General features: G+C 43.1%; 1 protein-coding gene and 1 long non-coding RNA gene across 2 annotated transcripts in view; one reads left to right on the forward strand and one right to left on the reverse strand.

The window, feature by feature from the left end:
• The window catches only part of LOC146798445 (NTPase KAP family P-loop domain-containing protein 1-like), a 423,382-nt gene extending 420,721 nt beyond the window's left edge, over positions 1 to 2,661 (reverse strand). The window contains exon 1 of the mRNA XM_085625714.1: positions 2,414 to 2,661. The gene's annotated coding sequence lies outside the window, so the exon portion shown is untranslated. The remainder of the gene's footprint in view (positions 1 to 2,413) is intronic.
• Positions 1 to 19,872, forward strand: part of LOC146798446 (uncharacterized) — a 59,391-nt gene that overhangs the window by 24,108 nt on the left and 15,411 nt on the right. The gene's annotated exons all lie outside the window — the stretch shown is intronic.

A 19,872-nucleotide genomic window follows, 5' to 3' on the forward strand; every position in this document is an offset into this window, starting at 1 on the left:
TTGGCTAGCCATTCTAAATTCACGTTTTTTTTGTGTTTGTCCTTTGTAGTCCTATGGATGCAAGAACCCACATGTAAATGCTGGATAAAGTGCTGCCCATTTGACACTGGAATCTCCAATGGAATGTCACTCGAGGGTTACAGAATAATGCACCACAGTGGTATAGAGCGAGGCACCAAGTGCTAATCTGTATTTGACTTTATCCAACTCCACCTTGTAAGGTTTTAGTAAGGCAAGCGCAGAAACCATGAGTTACACATATCGAGCTCTGTGGGGGTCACACAGTATGTCGGTATCTTTACCTTCTTCATGTAATGCAGAAATCTCACTCCTGCCCCTTAAATCGCCTGTCCTATTGAAGCCCTGCCTCTTTTCTTATTGTTAAAAGACCTTCCACTACCATGGCTTCTGGCACACAGATTCATCATTCACTGAAGTGTGCAAAGTTGCATTTATTTTCTTGCAGACTGCAAAGGAAAACTTTATAGAGGTTGCCACATTTTTCACTTTGACGCAGGTGAAAATCGCAACGTTTGCTGGACAATGTCACACACACACACACACCCTTATTTGATACTGATAAAATGGTTCTGCACACAATATACTCTGCAGAAAGCAGTTTTGCCCCGTTCATAAGAACATTTGCAAATCTATACCCACAGGTGCACTCTCGACTTCTGTAATCAAGCATCTCCGATTTGCTTTAAACATCCTTCTATTGTGAAGTTTACAATATGCAAAGTTCATTTACGTCCTTTTATGCTGTTGTGACTTCGAATAGAGGGCCAAGTAAGGTTATTTGAAAGAATTCATGCATAAATATAATGCTGCATGCAGGTCCCTGCATGCTAACATCCACTCCTGTCTCTTTTTGGAACACTCCTTGTATTTACTTTAAAATCCACTAGCACAACTCATACCGTGATGTTATTGCCGGCAGCAGCGGTTGTAACCTTGGGTAATTGTTCAGTTTCGAACTTCCTAGCCATTATGAGTTTTATGTTTAAAAAAAAAAAACTATACCGTAAGTTTACAGAAATATGCCCATTGCATTGCACCTATATAATCTTTAGATGTGTTTATACCCTACAACTTTAATGAAAGGGACGCTGTGCCTAGTTTGCTGTTCATTAATAAAAACAGGCACACAATCCCACTCCAGATAATTCCAGTCCACTCAAAACCACACGATTACTATCAACATAATTCCACTGCATACCATGCGACATAATTCCACTACACACCTCCACTCCATACCACACATTTCCATGCCACACAATTCCACAACCAACAAGTCCCATCAAACTCACATAATTCCACTCCACACACATTCACTCCACTCCATAACACATTGGTAAAAGACATTGTCATTTACAAAGCCAATAAATAGCTCTAACTCTCACAAAAAGACCTATTGGCATTGTCAATGCTCGTTTATTATTCTGAGCGTTAACAGGAAGTCAATGACATTAGTAGGAATCCCAATATAGGTAGGGGAAATGAAGGTAAGGACTCAGCCAGGCACCAAAAAGAAATACTAATGTACCCGACCAGCCAAAACTGGACCTGAGGCCTCAAAGCTGGAACACAATTTTAAACATAATGTAATTTAGGGAACTGCTTCACTTCCTGTATCATATATTAACATTTTCCTCCACATCAAAACATCGGAAAGTGTTCAACTGAGACAGTATTAGTCTACTTCGTGCCAGTGCTTGAAATGCAAAAATTAAAGTGCTTGTTTCTGAGAAGTACCGGTACTCTCCAAATAAAAGTATTACGTTTTTCTTGAGGAGTGCAAGTACTCTCCCTCTCAAAATAAAAAAGTGCTGGTACTCAGGACCGGACAGTGCCGGCCCATTTAAAGCACTGCTCCGCGCAATTCATTAAAAAGACAGCCGCAGCTGGCACACATTATCGAGACTTTGCACAGAGTTGTGGTTGCTTTACATTTTAATTTTGGGGCGTTTGCTGGCTAAGCTGAAAATAATGTTAAACGCACTTTAAATTCGATTTGAGTAATGAGTATAGGGACGTAGATAGTTTCAGGTCGTCACCGTGACAAATTCGTCAAAGGGGCTGCAGTAGGTTATTTCTCAGGCAAGAAAGATGAAGCATGCCGACGTGAGAAACGTGCTCAGATGGTGGAAGCGAAATAGAAAGCACCCCTCGAACGGTCGATTTCTGCAAGCACCTTGCCTGGTTGTCGACAGTTAAGCTGCACAGCAGCTCACCCGTATATTGCAAATAACAGGCGGCACGAAGTAAGGCAGACACAATCGGGGTTACTCTTCAAAATGCAAATCAACTTCCAGGCAGGTCAGAGGCTACGTAGAAGTACACCAAAATCCACGCACCAGCTCGGCAATACAATAAAACTGAATCGTTTCAAATTCTAGCTCATTCAACTTACCAGAAGCCGCTTCCAAGGTTTGAAAACGAAACTTCAGAAGTGCTGTTTTTCAGCGCTCTTGTCCGTCATCCACTGAAAACCAAATATTAGCTAAGTCCCGGGCTCCCTCGCTGTTGTTTACGTTGGAATTATATTAATATTGATAAGGTACGACACTCGTATAAGAGTCAACATTACATTAGTATGCCAGCCATTAACGACGACTCTAGTTGCTCACCGCCTTGACAAAGCAAGGAAGGACAAAGGTCAAATAAAAAAGGCGGGACTAGCATTTGAAAAAAGAAAGACACGAGGACTTGTTTCCTTAGCACAAGTGATGAGAGAAGGTCGTGACTGATCAAACTGTACAACCAATCAAATAATATCCCATGAACCCTGACAGGAATTGATTTCTCCAGCAGGAATGCGATAAAAGTAACGTGTTTGCAACAGAGCTTAACCAGGAAGGACTGTTGTAGCCAAATCCAATGTATTTGACTCCCAAATTAGAAAAAGAAACACTAATGGACCTTGGTACTTGGACTCCAGAAATGGATGTTACTCAGGGGGAAATGGCGTTAGCAGAAAGCCTCAGGGGCCTGCTGTACAGCGAGCCAATACTTCTAATGCAAAATAACTAGTAAAGAAGATGAATCTCTTTTTGATAATAATAGCATGGCTACTATCAAGGGAATATCCAGAAAATTAAAATGCCCCCCACTTTGAACTAAAGATCTTTTGGGACCAAGCAAGCGAAGTTAATCCTCACAACCCTCCCCAGAATAGCTCTATTGTCTCTTCCATCTAAGCATCTATCATTCATGCTTTCACCATTCCCTCCACCTACTAATATCCACCTTTCATCTTATATTCTGTCATTCATTCATTCATTCTTTCATCCATTATTTATTCTTTTTCCATTCCATCTGTCTGCCAATCCATAACCAAACCTATCCACCCATCCATTCACTCACCCATCCCTCCATCCGCCTTTTCATGCATCCATCCATTCTTTGACTCATCCATTCATCCTTTCACTCACCTATCTACCCTTTCAATCCATCCCTCTAGCCATTCATCTATAAGTCCTCCCTTTCACTCATCCATCCACCCTTCCACTCAGCCATCCATCCTTTCACTCATCCATCCAGTCAGCCACTCATTTACCCTTTCACTTATCCATCCATTCTTTACTAACTTATCAATCCAGCCATCCTTTCACTCAAAGTCAAAGTCAAAGTCAAAGTTTGCTTTATTCGGTTAAAATTTTAAAACCATCAAAGCACAGAACAGTAATTCATTGTACAGGTAAATGCAATTACAAAAAATGTTAACACAAAAAATAAATACAATACAATTTGGCACTAAATACAATAAAAGTATGTCTTTCAATTAATTCAGCCATATTACAATCTATAAAATCATTTCTCCTTCAAAATTCCATCTTCAACAGTTTGTTAAGCACAATACTCATTGTCAAATGAGGGGAATAACTAAGTGGACTGAGCCCTATTTCTACATCTTATAGCACCCACTATGAAGCTTGCAACCCCAAAACAAATCAGAGGAGACTCCAACATTTGTAGATAGGCCAACGCAGGCCTTACTTGCTCAAATTGACGATTCTTGAAAATCGGAAGAATATGTTTTTTACGCTGAGAAGAGTAAAATTTACAAAAAAATAACATGTGCAACATATTTTGTTCAGAAATGTTGTCACAGGGACAAGGCCCCAAAGTTCCCTCTTTGAAAAAGCCTTTGGGGTAGGCCAAAAGCCAAGGGAGCATACCATGCTTAAACCTTATTAGCAAAAACAGATGGAAAGGTTTGTTAATATAGGTTAAGTAAGGCTGGATCTCACCACCTACACTTAACATAACAAACCTCCTAACTGTCGGTTTCCCCAACTCAACTCCTTCCCTTGACAACATTGCTCTAGTCAAAAATTGGGTCTTAAGGGCCTTGATTTTCTCTTTACTCAGCGCACAAGGACTGTTAAACAATTCGAGACAGCCAAGTGACTTCAGGTTGTTTTTAATATAGCAGATCCATGGGATAGACATAGCTTCATCTACGGACAAGCAATCTTGAATAATTTGTTGGTTTAGATTTGGTGGCTGCTGCGCCCAAACCCTAAGCCAACCTAATAACGGGGCCACAGATATTTGGTCAGCGAGATATCCCACCCCCAGGTCCTCATGTATGTTAAAAGTTGGTGCAGAAGGGGGAAGAGACAACAGTTTCCGAAAAAAAGTATTTTCTACTGTTTGGATGTCAGGTGAGGCCTTATAACCCCAGACCTCACTACCATATAGGGCCATGGGAATACACTTAGCTCTATAGATTTTCATTAGAGCAGGAAGCGGTTTACACCCCAAACGCTTTGCAAAGCCCAACAGAGCACCTGTAGCTCTAGCAAGGTTATTCTTTATCTGAGCACGTTGCATGACCCAGGATATTCTATCGTCAAATACAATCCCTAAATATGGGAAGGTCTACACTTTTGTTAATTCCTGCCCATTACAGAAAAATTTCACCCTTTTCGCCCTCCCCGTACCTATTGACATGGAATGTGATTTTTAAAAATGTATTAATAAGTCTAAAGAGACCATAAAATCATAAAATCCATTTAAAAGAGCTTGTAAACCTCTCGCGGTTCTTGCCAACAGAACTGTGTCATCCGCATATAGTAATGCAGGGATCATTTTTGAGCCGGCTTTGGGAATATCTTTACTAACCGAGGTTAAAACCACGCCCAAATTATTAATGTAAAACGAGAAAAGTAGGGGGGCAAGAATGCACCCCTGTCTTACTCCACGTTTTACCTGCCAAGCGTCTGTCTGACTCCCGTCTTCACTATAGCGGACAACTGCGGTAGTGTCCTCGTGGATAACAGCCAAAAAAGAAATCAGTACCGGATCAAGCCCCAAAACGGCTAATAAGGCCCATCATTTTTGCCGATTTACAAGATCGAAAGCAGTGGACAAATCCATAAAAGCTAAATGGAGGTCCCCCTGCTTAGCCACCGTGTATTTCCCAATAATGAGATGTAAATTAAGGCATTGACCTACAGTACCCCTTCCTTGTCTGAACCCATATTGTAGGTCAGAGATTATAGATTTCTCCTCCAACCACACTGTTAAGCGAGCAAGGACAACTTTACCCATTACTTTCATGGCAGAATCCAAGAGAGAAATAGGCCGATAACAAGCCAGATCTTCTCTTGAACCTTTTTTAAAAAGAGTAACAATAACAGCTTTGCCCCAGGATTTAGGAGCACCGGCCTCAGATACAGCATTAAAAACACGAGTTAAAAGTTTTGCCCAAAACCTTCAGTCAGCCCTATAAAGGTCCGCGGGAACTCCATCCGGTCCTGGGGCTTTACCTTTTGCCATTGACTCAATGGCCTCCAGGACTTCTTCCTCCTTAAAAAGGATTCTTGAGGCTAATGTACTATCCGCATAATTTACTGGATTAAGTTATTGAATCTCCGAGTAAAGACCACTAAAATGAGCCACCCATCTGTCTGGCGGGATGAGACATTCTTTGTTAGTATTCTCCAGTTCATCAAAAAGAGGACTATTAATCACCTTCCAGAACTGGCTACTATTTTTCTGGATACTTGCGTCGGACAAATCGTCCCATGCCTTATTTTTTAACTGATTTTTCCTGTCCTTAATTGCTTTTTTGTAACATCTTCTAGCCTCTGCTATCTTACTAGGGTTGTTACCGAATTCTTTCAATTCCGATAAGAGAGCAGAATGAGCACTGAAACAAGCATGGTCAAACCAGTTTTTAAATTTCTTGGGCCTTGGTCTCCCATGACTGGTAAGATTCCCCACTACTTGTTTAGTTATTCTATCAAAGGCACCCAGAATAACCCTCGGTTGTGCCACTGCCGAAAGACACAGACTAAAATCCTCTTTTTTACTTTCATATAAATTTTCAAGAAAATCGGCCGGGGTAATAACATCCCATCTCAATCGTCTTCCCTGACTAGTAGTCTCTAGATTTGTGTTGGAGATCGAAGGCAAGGGAACATCCTTCCTCAAGGCCTTAACTTTGATTTCCAGAGTAAGAGGATTGTGATCACTTAAGGCATTTTGCGTAACACGAAAAGTACCCAGTAAGTTCATCAGTATGCGAGATACGAAGATGTAGTCAATTGTACTACAATGGCCTTGACCCGTAAACGTAGGGACGGGAACCAACAAGTCTTGAACAGGCATGTGTAAATAATAGGCCGATACCATACTCTCTAAATATATCCCACCCTTAGAGTGTTCAAAATGGATAGCCTCATACGGGCAAAAATCATGATGGTTATTTGCAAAACAATTAAGATGACATACATGAATATTAAAATCGCCAAAAAGTAAAAGCAAATAAGGTTTAACATTAATTGCATCATACTCGTACAAGAATCTGAACAGTGCTTTGAGATGCTCTAACTCATCCAATCTAGTGAATGAGTTATAAAAATTAACCACCAATAATGATGGCAAATTAACACATTCCATTTTCACCGCTAAAATATGAGAAGAATTGGTCACTAACAGCTCCAAACTATATAATAACTTTAGACTGAATAATAACAAAAGACCCCCTCGTGGTCTCCCCATAACAGAAGGCACAGCGTATTTGGTGAAGGACTGATACCCATCCAGGTAGTAAGGATCTGTAGCCTCCCATGTTTCTTGCAGAGCAATTATATGATAAGTGGAAAGAAAAGCCCTCCAGTTTTGATCACCTCTTTTAGAGCGAAGACCAGCAATATTCCATGATAAAGTAGTAATTATATCTATTGCTGGAGTGCCTCCTACACACTCTCGCTCTTTTATTAAACAGTTTTCCAAATTAAATGAAAGAGGTAGTGGATCAGCTTCTACTCCATTATTAGGCAACTCAACACCTAAATTATCAAAATTAATGATAGGAGCAATTCCGCTCCTAACTACAGAAACTTCCTCAGGACGCCTCTGCGTGACTCTTGTAACAGGCTCTGTCTGTAAAGGTAAAGTTTTAACTATTGGAGCACTGGAATTGACAATATTATCCACAGCAGGTATCCTGGGAGGTAAAAACCCAAGAGAATTGGAAGAAACTGCACTGGATACATTATTATGGGTATAAACTCTATCGACCCTGAGTCAGTCATTAACATCTAAAGTACTAAGGACTTCATATCTATTACTTAATAGCAGTGTTTTACTTGCAGGGACGTGCTGAAAGGTATGCTCTCTCATTCCAACAGGCCCCAAAAAAGGTGGTGGATAAAAAAAGCCCAATGGGAGAACATTAACATAGTCCTGTTGTATTCTAATAGACCCTGCTTGTCTTAAAATGTGGTCAACTATATCGGGGGAACTAAAATTCACAACGACACAGTCACCCTTCAGAGTCTTATTGGACTTCCCTACCCAAGGAACCCTTCTCACCATTTTAAAACAATCAAAGAGATGACTCCCCAAGACTGTCTTCCCAGCCAAATAGTGGAGGGCTTTATTTTTCAGGGAGGACCAATGCTCTTCCTTGCCATCACAAATTTTCGGGACATTGGCCAAAATAACCGTATATGGGCAGGCCTCTGGTGGCAAATTTAATGGGCGATCCTTATGTGTAAGCTCCCCCCGAGAACTTTGTCTTTCAGTATGACCCCTCGACCCTGGGCTAACACCATTGATTCCCCGAACAGGTGGTAAGGGGTTTAAAGGGCCAGCAACAGGAGTTGACATAGACTCAATCAGTTCAGACACTCTAGAAGTGACTACACTTAGGGGATGTAGATCAGATGGATTAGGCCTTAACACCGGTGCACTTTGACCCGCTATATGACGTTCAATGAGAATAAGTCTATCGTCAATCTTACTAAGTCTATCCAGGACTGGCGATATAATCGCCCCCAATCGCTCGTCCAACAGCTTAATCAAATCAACTGAAATGTCCCTCATAATAGCTACCTCCCCTTGAGCCCTATGTTCAGTAAGCCCATTTCCCTTAACAGGAGTTGCCTCAACCACTAAACTACCTTCCGGATGAACCAACCCTTGGCCAGGATCTTTATTCCTAGGTTGTTTAGCTTGTTGACGGTTTCCTTTGGGGGCATGAGTAGCTTTTCTCTTGCCCTTGGGTACTTTAACAGGGGCAACAGAAGGGATCTTTAACTGCCTAGTGCGTAAGGCTGGGGGAGGACTAGAGACATTCATCGAAAATTGGGCACTGGAAAGACAGGACTCTAAAGCAGGCCCAGAAGAGATAGAATGAGTAGCCTGTGTAGAAACAACTGAGTTAAGCGGGGTAAAAGGCTCTAATGACAACCTTCTTTCCACAATTTCAATTTCTTTTGACACGGCATTTTCAGCTTTTTTTAAATAAGCGTCTACGGTCCCTGACCCCCCCGCTATAGAGCCTTTGTTGTAGTTTTTCGCCATAGCGTATTCTACAACAGATGCCTCAATACGTTTGTAACAACAGCAATCAAAACATGAAAGACCTTAACAGAGCAAACCTCACAAAACCGACCAGGTGTTAAAATGAACAGTCCCAAAGAACATATGGTACCGGTTAGAGGGGTGGCCCAGCCCAGCCTTGTCCAGCCCCGGACGGCCACAGACGGCCCGCCCTTTGCCCGGGCTTCGCCCGGCGCGTCCTGCGCGCGTCCCGCGAGGCGGGCCTCTTCCCGATTTGTAGGCGCCTCCTGGCGCTGTCGCGGCGTCAGGTCGACGCGCCGCCGCTGGGGCTGCCGGGAGTTGTAGTCCCGGGTGGCGACGCGAGAGATGAGGCTTCCCTGACGCTGGTGCTGGCGCTGGCGCTCTGCTCCCCTGGACTCTCGGCGGTGGCGGTGTCAGCGCGGACCAAGGGTCAAATTGCAAGTCACGGCGGTGAGTAGCTGGTTTCCTTTCACTCATCCTCCATCCATCCATCTCTCCATCCATCCATCCAGCTGCTGTAGATGCTAAGGCAGGGGGTTCACGATGCCAGTGGTTACCATGCTGAAAGGATTGGAATATATGAGGAGGGTTTTAGAAACTTCCCAAGAGTCGTCAAAAGGTGACATCTAAGGTGCTTCAATGAAGCTAATATTATACATCAAAATAGTTATAGGTTGTTGTGGACAAACTCACAGTAATGGGATTGTGTGATAGGCCTGGATAAAAATTTGGTATGCCAATGTTCAAGTTCAAAACTACTTTATTCAATTTTCGAAATTAAAAACCAATAAAGTGCCCATAAAAATATAAATACATATCCATGAAAAAGACAGTAGATGTGCAACCATAAACATATAAAACATCTCATTCCTGTACAGATTTTTCATATTGTTTACGTATTAAAATAACCCCTCATAAAAATTTAGATACAGCAAAACAGACATCAGAGGAGTGCACTTGGCCTGCTCTGCCTGAAATAAACTTTCCACAATAGTAGCTTTCAAATTTGTAAAAGGGAAATTCATAGAATTTGCAAAACAAAGTATGATGCAAAGTACATTGTTGTGATATGCTGTCACACGGACAGTTAGCAAATTTGGCCGCCTAGTCATTTACATGAGGGAAAGAAACAAAACGATAGATAATATTGAGTCTAAAGGGAGATTGTACCACACTCACCTTGGCACATTCCTTATCCACCTATTCTCCTCAAGCTTATCCAATGGTAGTTGTTGAGCTCCGCTTTAGAAATATCAAGCAGGTAGGCTGGATCATTAAAAAGGGCGGGTCTGACCCAGCTATCAACATTTTTTTCCCTATATTTGGAACAACCTAAATGATACTGCAGTCAACAGCTTCAAAACTTTCCTTGCTGACCTAAACCTGACTCAATTTTGCGACAAGCCTACGCATAACAATGGGTCGACTTTAGATCTTATCAGTGCGAAGCCCAACACAATTCAATTGGAATCTAGCCTCCCCTGTGATTGGACCTACCACCACCGCATCACATTCCTCATCATGTATCTGTGATAACCAATACAGCTCAACCAAAAAAACCTAGATTCTGGAAAAAGAGCACGCACAACATCAACCACAATAAACTGACCCCTCTGTCCCACAACATCCTGCCTCCTCCTTGTGAGATGTCAGATGTCCATGAGCTTACAAATCAATACAATTTCTCCATGGAGACTGTCCTTGACTCAATCGCCCCACTACAGTTAAAATGAGTGTCCGCAAAACACTCCAAACCTTGGTATAATAGTAGCCTCAATACAGAAAGGCGCAACTTGAGGCTAGCTGAGCATCATTGGAGATCAGCTCCATCCCTTGAACACCTCAAGCACTTAAGAACCTGAGATCATTGAGGAACAGATACTACAAAAGTATCAGAACTTCGAAAGTGAATTTCTTCAGAAACCAGATGGATCAAGCCAGTATTCATTCCCAAAAACTTTTTGACCTTATAAAAGTACAATCGAATTGCGCACCTGATCCGTCCCTCGCTGGATCTAGTCCGCTACCACACTGAAAAATGTGCCTCTTTCTTTCTTCATTAGACAGAAAGCAGGAGAAAGGACCTGCAGACGGCCTTGGAACAGGGTGCTCTTCCACCTCAACCCATCCTCTCTACCTTCCGGATTACTGTTCTCTCATGTCCTACTGGAAACTTCAACCAAAAACAATGCATCATGGCACTCTTTTAAAACCTTTGAGGAAAGGGACATCAGCAAGATTCTAACATCGCTGAAACCCTCGAACTTCAATGCCTCTCTACCTCACAATCTCTTCAAGGAGATCTCACCCTCGATACTACCACTTTGGACCGAGACTGCTAATACCTCCCTCCTTCAAGGCACTATCTCAAACTGCCAAAAATCAGGTCAGAATTCCCCTATCCCAGAAAACCCAAAAGCAGATCAAACAGATTTAAACAACTTTCGACCTATCTCTAATATTCCTAATCTTTTGACTCTCCGGGGAAAAAAGTGTTCACATCCAACTCTATAACCACATTGAAGAATTCCGACTATTAGACCATTTTCAATCCGGCTTTCATCTAGGGCCGGCACTGAATCGGCTATGACACACATAGTGGACGATGTACTAAAAATGCTGGATCAGAATCAATCCTGTCTTTTAATCCTCCTTGACCTATCATCACCATTCGAACAGTTAAGCATGACAACCTGCTAGACCTCCTGGAACACATCATGGGGCTAACAGGAACAGTCCTTAACTGGTTCATCTCCTTTCTCCAAAAAGGACTTGAAGAGTCAAGGTTAATCACTCACTATCGCAGACCACTTCAGTCACATTAGGTGTCCCTCAGGGATCCTCACTTTCGCCCACTCTCTTCAATCTGTTCATGCAGCCTCTAATGGAACATCTGAACTCTTCGAACATTCACTACCCCATGTACTCTAATGATAACCAACTTTACCTAAACGTTGCCTCCCCAGAAGACATCAGCTCCCTCAACACAACTCTACTAAAAAGTCAAAATTGGCTAACATCCAATCACCTCAAACGAAATACTCATAAAACCAAATTCCTCCTAATTACCCCCCCCCAACCAGTCACCTCTCATTGAAGAATGGCTGAAACATCTAACAGCCCTCAACTGCATTCCATGGGGCATTGATTCAGCAAGATCACTGGGATTAATTCTAAACAAGAACCTCAGCATGCAGAAGCACAAAAATGCCACCACCAAAGGGGCGAATCACCAAATTAACATTCTAAGAAAACTAAAACCCTTCCTCACCCCCTCCCCCAACAATTTCAAACTTGAAGTGCAAGTCCTAGTGGTTCCCAAGTTGGACTAGGACGTGCATCCCTGTCAGGATTGCCAAGATCCAAATTGGCTCCTCTAAAGGCTTTGCTCAATGCTGCTGCAAAGCTCATCACCGCATGACACATAAATCCCTCTACTTCAAAAACCCTAGGTATTTTGCTCAGAAGCTAAAACTTTGCAGCGGCTCAAGATCATCAATAAGTTCCAACACCTTTCTTCTGAAACCATAGAGATTCTACAAGAAGAAAACTTACAACCGATCCTTCTCTGGGATGGTCCCAAGAATTTGGAAACCCTTGCACACTGAAGTCAGAATAAATCCCTCAGCTATTTCCTTCAAGAAAGAAGTCAAAGTACTCCTTATGAACACATTTCTTCCCTAGATACTAAATAATCTTCTTCTGTCAATCACATTCATGACTACTCTCACCGGTGACTTCAGTATTTTAAACTCGGTCTCTTGCCACTGCCTGATCCTACAGCTTTACTAACTATGATTTGTTAGCTTTGATTAGTTATCTCCCCTGCCATTGAAACTTTTTCTGCGCACCATCCTTTCTCTGAGTACCACCTATATCCTGTATCTTGTCTTTATATATGACTTTATTGTTATCCCTGTGCTGCTCTCTAAAATTTCGTAAATCACTCTGATCCCCGTAGGGGGTCAAATTTGCACTATAAAAAATGATCAAATAAATAAATAGATTAACAATCAGCATTTATCAGCCTATTTAATAATGCCTCAGGTTGTGACCAGATCCTGGGTCGCAGTAATATGAGGCAAATTCTAATGTAATCTTCTAAAACCAGGAGTCCCAGCTCTTTACGACATACATAGGTAGACACACTATTTGCGACTACAAGATAATTCATTATACAAGCATTTTTTATACCATTGTAATCTCACATAATTTCTTGCATTTCATGTCATGATTGGTATGCAAAATTCCTGAAATTACACCATTATGCCATATCACGTAATTTCAAGTCTGTTCGGGATTAAAATCCTATTGCTAGATCACAGGAGCAGTGAGACTGAATAGAATGCGAAAGAGTGAACAGAATGAACAGAATGAGAGTGGCCGTTGTTTATAGCATTTGTGTTTTTTGTGCAATATTTCTGTGCAAAATTTGACTTGCATTGAAAATGTAAGTTAATGTAATGCAAGATTTTCAAAGCGCTCTGTTTCCTAAAAAAAAATTCTCAGTGACAAGAGATCCTGAAAGAGTGACAATATTTATCTACTGGGACTAAAGTCAGGTTTTCAAACCTTTCCTGAAGGCAAGAGTTGGTTACGTAATCAGAACTAGGCAGGTAGTTGGTTCCAGAGTACTACCTCCCTGACTGAAAATGTGTGGCCACCAATTCTAAAGCGGAGGTGTCAGAGCGCTACCTAGAAATTGGTAGAAGTTGATCTAAACTTGCTTGAAGGAACATATTTGGACATTCTTCTTGCAAATACAGTAGGCTAAAATGATGAATAACTCGAAAAAAAGGCATAGTGATTTGAACATTATCCTTTTAGATGCCAGCAGCCAATGCGAAGTCTGAAGAGCTATTGTGGTTGAAGAATTGCATGGCCAGTGAAGAGCAAGCATTAGACATGAGGACACATTTCATGTTAAAATATAGCACTAAATGCCACAGTTGCAGGTCACGTGATTTTGCATACTTTTGCTGGAATTTCATATAATTACACAAAGGGAAATTACACAAATTTCACACACCTCTATTATTTTAGACAAAGTTCTTGAAACATGCAGGGAACATAATGATTTTTTATTTTCTACATCAATTACCTTACCGATTACTTTACTCTGCGTATTTAGGCACAAAGTCCAGTTATAGGAAGCAAAAGTGTCCTGAAAACAAAACATTTGAGATTGTATGTATTTCTATACTCCTATGATAAAAAAGACCTCTGTACTATGTCAAATGAACTGTGACATCCAATCTATAACGTTTGATTGGATAGTGCTATCAGTCAGTCAGTTAAAGTTTATTTTTTCGAATGTCAGCCTTACAATGAATAAAACAGTTGAATAATACATCATTACATAGTTCATAAGTACCTAAAAGCATGTGTGAGACAGTCAAGTAAGCGGCATAGGAACCTATAACACGTAAAAAATAAATGTTATGCTTCTATTCTCTGCGGCTACAGATCAGGAACCTGATGATGTAAATCTGCAAAAGAGCATAAAAAGGAAAGCTAGCAGCAAGGAATAAGGGAAACCCCCTGTGAGAGATGTCTCAGTTAAAACAATAGTTAATACATCAGTACATAACACATAGTATATAATAACGGATACCATACAATCTAGTAGGCTTATCATCATCCTTTGACACATAGCAGTAATGCTTGTTTGATAGACAGACACAAATCAGCAGCATAATAAAAGTGCATGTACACAAAATCGTTACCAATAAAAAAAAAACTATCAGCAAATTAACACCCTCGGGGTGTTGTCATAGTCATAATACTCTTACAGTCGTCAACTTTGAATCAACACCTGTTTTAAGTGCGTGTATCTGAAGGCATAAAAACATGAGAGAGAGACCGAGGTAAAAATATACCCTCCAAAGTGGATGTTCCAGCTTACTGGATACCTATGACAGCTCGTAACTCTCTCAAGCATGGACAAGTAGCCCATAAAATGCAAAGTTACAGAATGAGAAATTTCATCGCTAACGTAATGGAAAGTTTCAATTCTATTACGACTGGAGGCAAGGATCATGCTCATCCTTTCAATACTTTATTCCAACAGCAGCCATTTTAAAACTTGCACTGAGACCACATTTCCCAAACACCCTCGGGAAAAAGTGGTCAACTAAAAAAACAAAGAAGGGACAACATATCCCTTAGTCCAAACAACCAATCACAGTCCAGGATCAGCAGTCCAAACCGTCGTCATCCCCTTGCTCATCCGTTTTCTTTGCGCGAGTACGCCATTAATCCTTCTCTAGTTGTCCTGTTTCCCGGTGTCTGCTCCTAGAAACCATAGAACAACATCAGGACTCAGAATGACAGAGGTGAAGGCAAAAACTTGCAAACAAGGGTATCGACCAGAGAATTTTAAAGAACAGAAATCATGCTGAATACAAATGAAACATCGAATCCGGCTATGACCAGAATACTTAATCAAAGCATGCACCAGCAAAACGCCCATTAAACCATAAAGAAAAAACGACTTACTCTCAACGGGCGGGATGTCTCGCAGAGAACTATGGGAGGGATAAACCTTGCCTCCGAGTCCTTAATAGAATTGAAACTTTCCGTTACGTTAGCTAGGAAGTTTCTCATTCTATGTCAGGACCGGAGGCTTCGGATTACGCTAGTTCAAAGCTTACTTACCACCCAATGCGCCATATCGATAATTGGCTTAAAATAAAACTGCTTAAAGGTTGAATCTGAGGACCAATCCACCGCATTCATGATGTCCTTCAGGCGTGCCCCTAGGGAGAATGCCTTGGAGGCCATCACGCCTCGTACGGAATGAGCCCCAAATTGACGTAGGCTAATCCCTGCCTCCTGCATAACCCACCACACCCAGCGTGCTATAGTGGGCGAGGACACCGCCTTGTGTGGCTTCCGGATAGCAATCAAAAGCTGTCTCTCCCCAGGAGGTCTGAGCTCCAAAGACATCTCCTCATAAACTTTCAAACAGCGCACCACACACAGCTTGGGAGAGTCTGGAAACGTTGGGTATTCAATGATACGCGTATGACTCTTGGTCCTGCGACTGATAGTAAACGACACCCCCATAGGGGAAAAAACTCTGCCCGTGATGTCTAAGGCCCAAACATCCGACACTCTGAGGCATGAAATCAAACAAAGAAGCATCACTAATTTCGCCGAAAGCTCTTTACATGATAAAAACTCATCAGGTTGCCTAGACAGGAACAAATTAAGCACTTTGTTAACGTTTCACAGCTCTGAGTACCAGGGCTCCGGGGGTAGAGACAAGCGGAGGCCCCTCAAGAGCCTGCATACAAAAGGATGCTCCCCCACTGGCTTGCCGTCTAGCGGGACATGTCCTGCTGATATCGCCAAGCGGAAAGTGTTGACCGATCGATAAGCCAAACATTGCTGGGCCAGGTGCGCTCAAAAAATCAAAACGTGGACTAAATATGTGCCCACAGGATCACAACTCTGTTGCACACACCAACAACACCCTCGTCCCCAGGCTGAGCAATAACGCTTGACGGTACTGTCCGACCAGGCCTTGGGCAAGAGGCTCTCAGCGAACTCCGAAAGACCTCGGAGCGACCATCTACCCCTGTAATCTTCCACGTCATGAGGCGAAGAGACCCAATGAGGACCATCTGATGAGGATGGTTATCGGGATTGAGAAGAAGCTCTGGAAAGTGAGAGAGTGGGATTGGAAAATCCCATGAAAATTCCAGGAGAATTGGGAACCAAACTTGCGACCTCCAAATAGGAGTAATGAGGACCATGCTGTCCTGTTGTTGCCTGATCTGAGCTGACACTCTGGTGATCATGGCGAAGGGTGAGAATGCATAAGGCCATTCCTGCGTCCAATCCTGCAGGAATGCATCCGTGGCTAGAGCCAGAGGATCCGGCCTCCAGCTGAAAAAGCGAGGAAGCTGATGATCCAACCTGGAAGCAAAAAGATCCACGGAAAACGGACCCCAAAGGTCCTGCACCTGAGCAAAAACTTCCGGATGCAATTTCCACAGACTGGAATCTTTGAAGTGTCGCGATTGCCAGTCTGCCACTGTTGATGTAACGAACCGCCGACAAGTTGTCCATTTAAGGAGGACACAAGACTGGACCTTGTCTTTGGTCCAACAACGCACGGTGAAGGAACCCGCCAGAAGCCTCCGGCAATTGATGTGAAGTTCTTGCTCCTGCAGGGACCATAAGCCGCCTGAGGAGAACTCTCCACATCGTGCACCCCAGCCTGATCTGCTGGCGTCTGACTATATAACTAGGTCTGGGGCGGAGCCGAAAATCACTCTCCCGTTCCAAGCCTCCAGGTGAGAGAGCCACCAGCGAAGTTCTCCTAGCGCCTCGTCCGACAGGGTGACCGGATGGGAGTATGGGAGCCCCTTGCGGAGATGTTTGGCCTGCAGGCGTTGCAAGGACTGATAGTGCAACGGACCTGGGAAAACTGCCTGGATCAAGGCTGAGAGCAACCCCACAAATCGGGCTATCTGCCGAAGGACAACCGTACCTTTGGTTAGGGTGCGTCTGAGCTCTTGGTGAATCTTCGCCAACTTTCGTGTTGGGAGACTGAGGGTCACGTCCGAGGAGTCGATTACAAAACCCAAAAAGGTGACTCACTGGGACGGCACCAGCAGGGACTTCTTGGAGTTTATGACAAACCCCAAACTCTCCAACCGATTGACTGCCAGTTGTGACTGATCGCGAAGCACCCCGGGATCCTGGGCCAGTAACAGCATATAATCTAGGTACATGATGAGAAGCGTCCTGCTCGCCCTCAGGTACTCCACCACCGGTTTGAGAACCTTCGTGAAGCACCACAGGGTGGATGAGAGACCGAAGGGACGAGTCGTGAAGTGATACGCTTGTCCGCCCCAGAGAAACGGAAGGAACTTTCTGTGGGGGAAAAAAATAGGGATGGCCAAGTAGGCATCCTTTAAATCCAAGCGGACCATCCAATCTGCCGGCCTGAGCATGTCTCGCAGGAGGTGAAATCCATCTTGAAATAGCGGTACACCAGCCATTCGTTGAAATCGCGCAGGTTGTGAACCGTCCGCTTCTCTCCATCCGTCTTGTCTACCACGAACATATTGCTTAGAAATCCCTGGGGATGCAAGACGGTGTGACAAATAGTGCCTTTGTCGAAGAGCGCGAAGACCTACGCGTTGATTAGTCCCTTCTTGTGATGGGAAAACCGAATAGGGTGGGGTTGAAACATTTACTTGGGATCGCCACAGAACTCTATTTGAAAACCTTGCACCATCTGCAGAACAGCCGCGGTCCGTGGAGGAATTCCGTGGGGCGGTAAGGCGGGGCAGGGGAGAGGCAGGGTGGGGGGTTCTAAAAACCAGAATATGGATAATTGTAGGTAAGTAAACAATGAAACAAATAAACTGAATTTCGTAGCGTGTGCTGCATCGCATTTTGCGATGCAGCGCACACTACGAAATTCGTTTTATTTATTTAATTGTCTGCTTACCTGCAATTATCCATATTCCGGTTTTTTGAACCATCCACCCTGCCCCTCCCCCGCCCCACCTTACCGCCCCACGGAACTCCCTCCACGGGCCGCAGCTGTACAGGACCCAATCATCGGACGTGATCGTCCTGTATACATTAAGAAAATCAGCTAGACGGCCCCCCACTCGCACCAGAGAAGAAGTGGAAACACTTAACGGAGCTAGAGGTGTTGTCACCTCCACAGAAACCTCGGCCTCTGGAACATCGCCCTCGGGACGGGTAAAAGTTGGAATACCATGCCTGGCTTTGGTATTGCCCCTGCCTGGAGCCTTGCCCCCTGAAGTTGCTGTTGTTATTGGGGGCCTGGCCGGTCAAGCAGCCACTTCCTCGACCGGCCCGCGGAAAACCCGGGAGGGAAAAACTTTCTTAATGCAAGACTGGGCTCTGCCCAAAGATGTGAACGTGTTCACAAACTTACCCAGCTCCTTTATAAAAGGTTCTCCACACAAACCTCACTGGGCAACCGCCCCAGCTTCAGAATCGGCCAAGTCTGCCAGCTTGGGATCCACTTTAATCAAAAAACACCTCTTACGCTCAGTTGAGAGCGCACAATTGGCATTCCCCAGAAACACTACTATCCTTTGCGCACACTTGGAGAGAACGTCTGGAGAAATTGGGGCTACTGTAAACTTCGCGTCCTCCACCATGTCTAATATCATGGTGATGAGGCCCAGGGCATCCAGGAGCTTATCCTGGCATGCCCTCCAGGACCGATCTATCCCTGTTTTAGGATCTTTGATGAATTTTGCAAGAAAGGTCGCCACCCTAGGATCCAGCTCTGGTGTTTGTGCGACTTTACCGTCCAGAGAGGGGTGAGGGTGATGGAGCGGGTAAAATAAAAAATTTTGGTATACCCAATCCATTTATATAAGTTTTATTAAAATGACTAAAAAACTAATTCTAATAAATAATTAAGAGTGGAAATTGAATTAATCAACCTTATTAACCAAGAAAATATACATGGGAATGCATTTGCCTGGCTAAAATAATAAGTGAACTAAGTTTGTACGCATATTAAATTTATATGTTTAGCTTAAGCAATGTTAATGTGTTTTGCGCTAAAATAAATCAGCATTAACGGCTTTTAATGTCGCATATGGCTAGATAAATACATACACATAAGGGTATTAGTGAGGGAATAACATTGTTTTGGTCATTTCTATGTATTAATTACGTTTTGTGTTTCTTTTACCTAAAGTTGACTATTTCGGCCTACTAAAAGATGGCTGCCGACTGAATCCTTACTAAAGTACATGATTTCATGCAAATAGCAATGGAGGAAGGCATCTGCACTGACTATGTAGTGTCCTCTCCTTGAACCGCTGAACCAGGTCCATGAAGACTACTCTGGGCGAGATGCCAATGTCCCTGAATACGGAAGAAATGTTGCAAACTCGGAACCAAAAGCCACCTATTCACAATAGACTGATACTTTCCTGACCTGGGAATGACTTTTCCCATGCGCTTAGCTTATACATTGTTCGTATGTGAACTTTTGTGAATTTTGCTTAAAGTATTGGGACGGGGCTGAATTCAGTC

Source organism: Triturus cristatus, chromosome 9 (assembly GCF_964204655.1).
Source record: "Triturus cristatus chromosome 9, aTriCri1.1, whole genome shotgun sequence".
Taxonomy (NCBI): domain Eukaryota; kingdom Metazoa; phylum Chordata; class Amphibia; order Caudata; family Salamandridae; genus Triturus; species Triturus cristatus.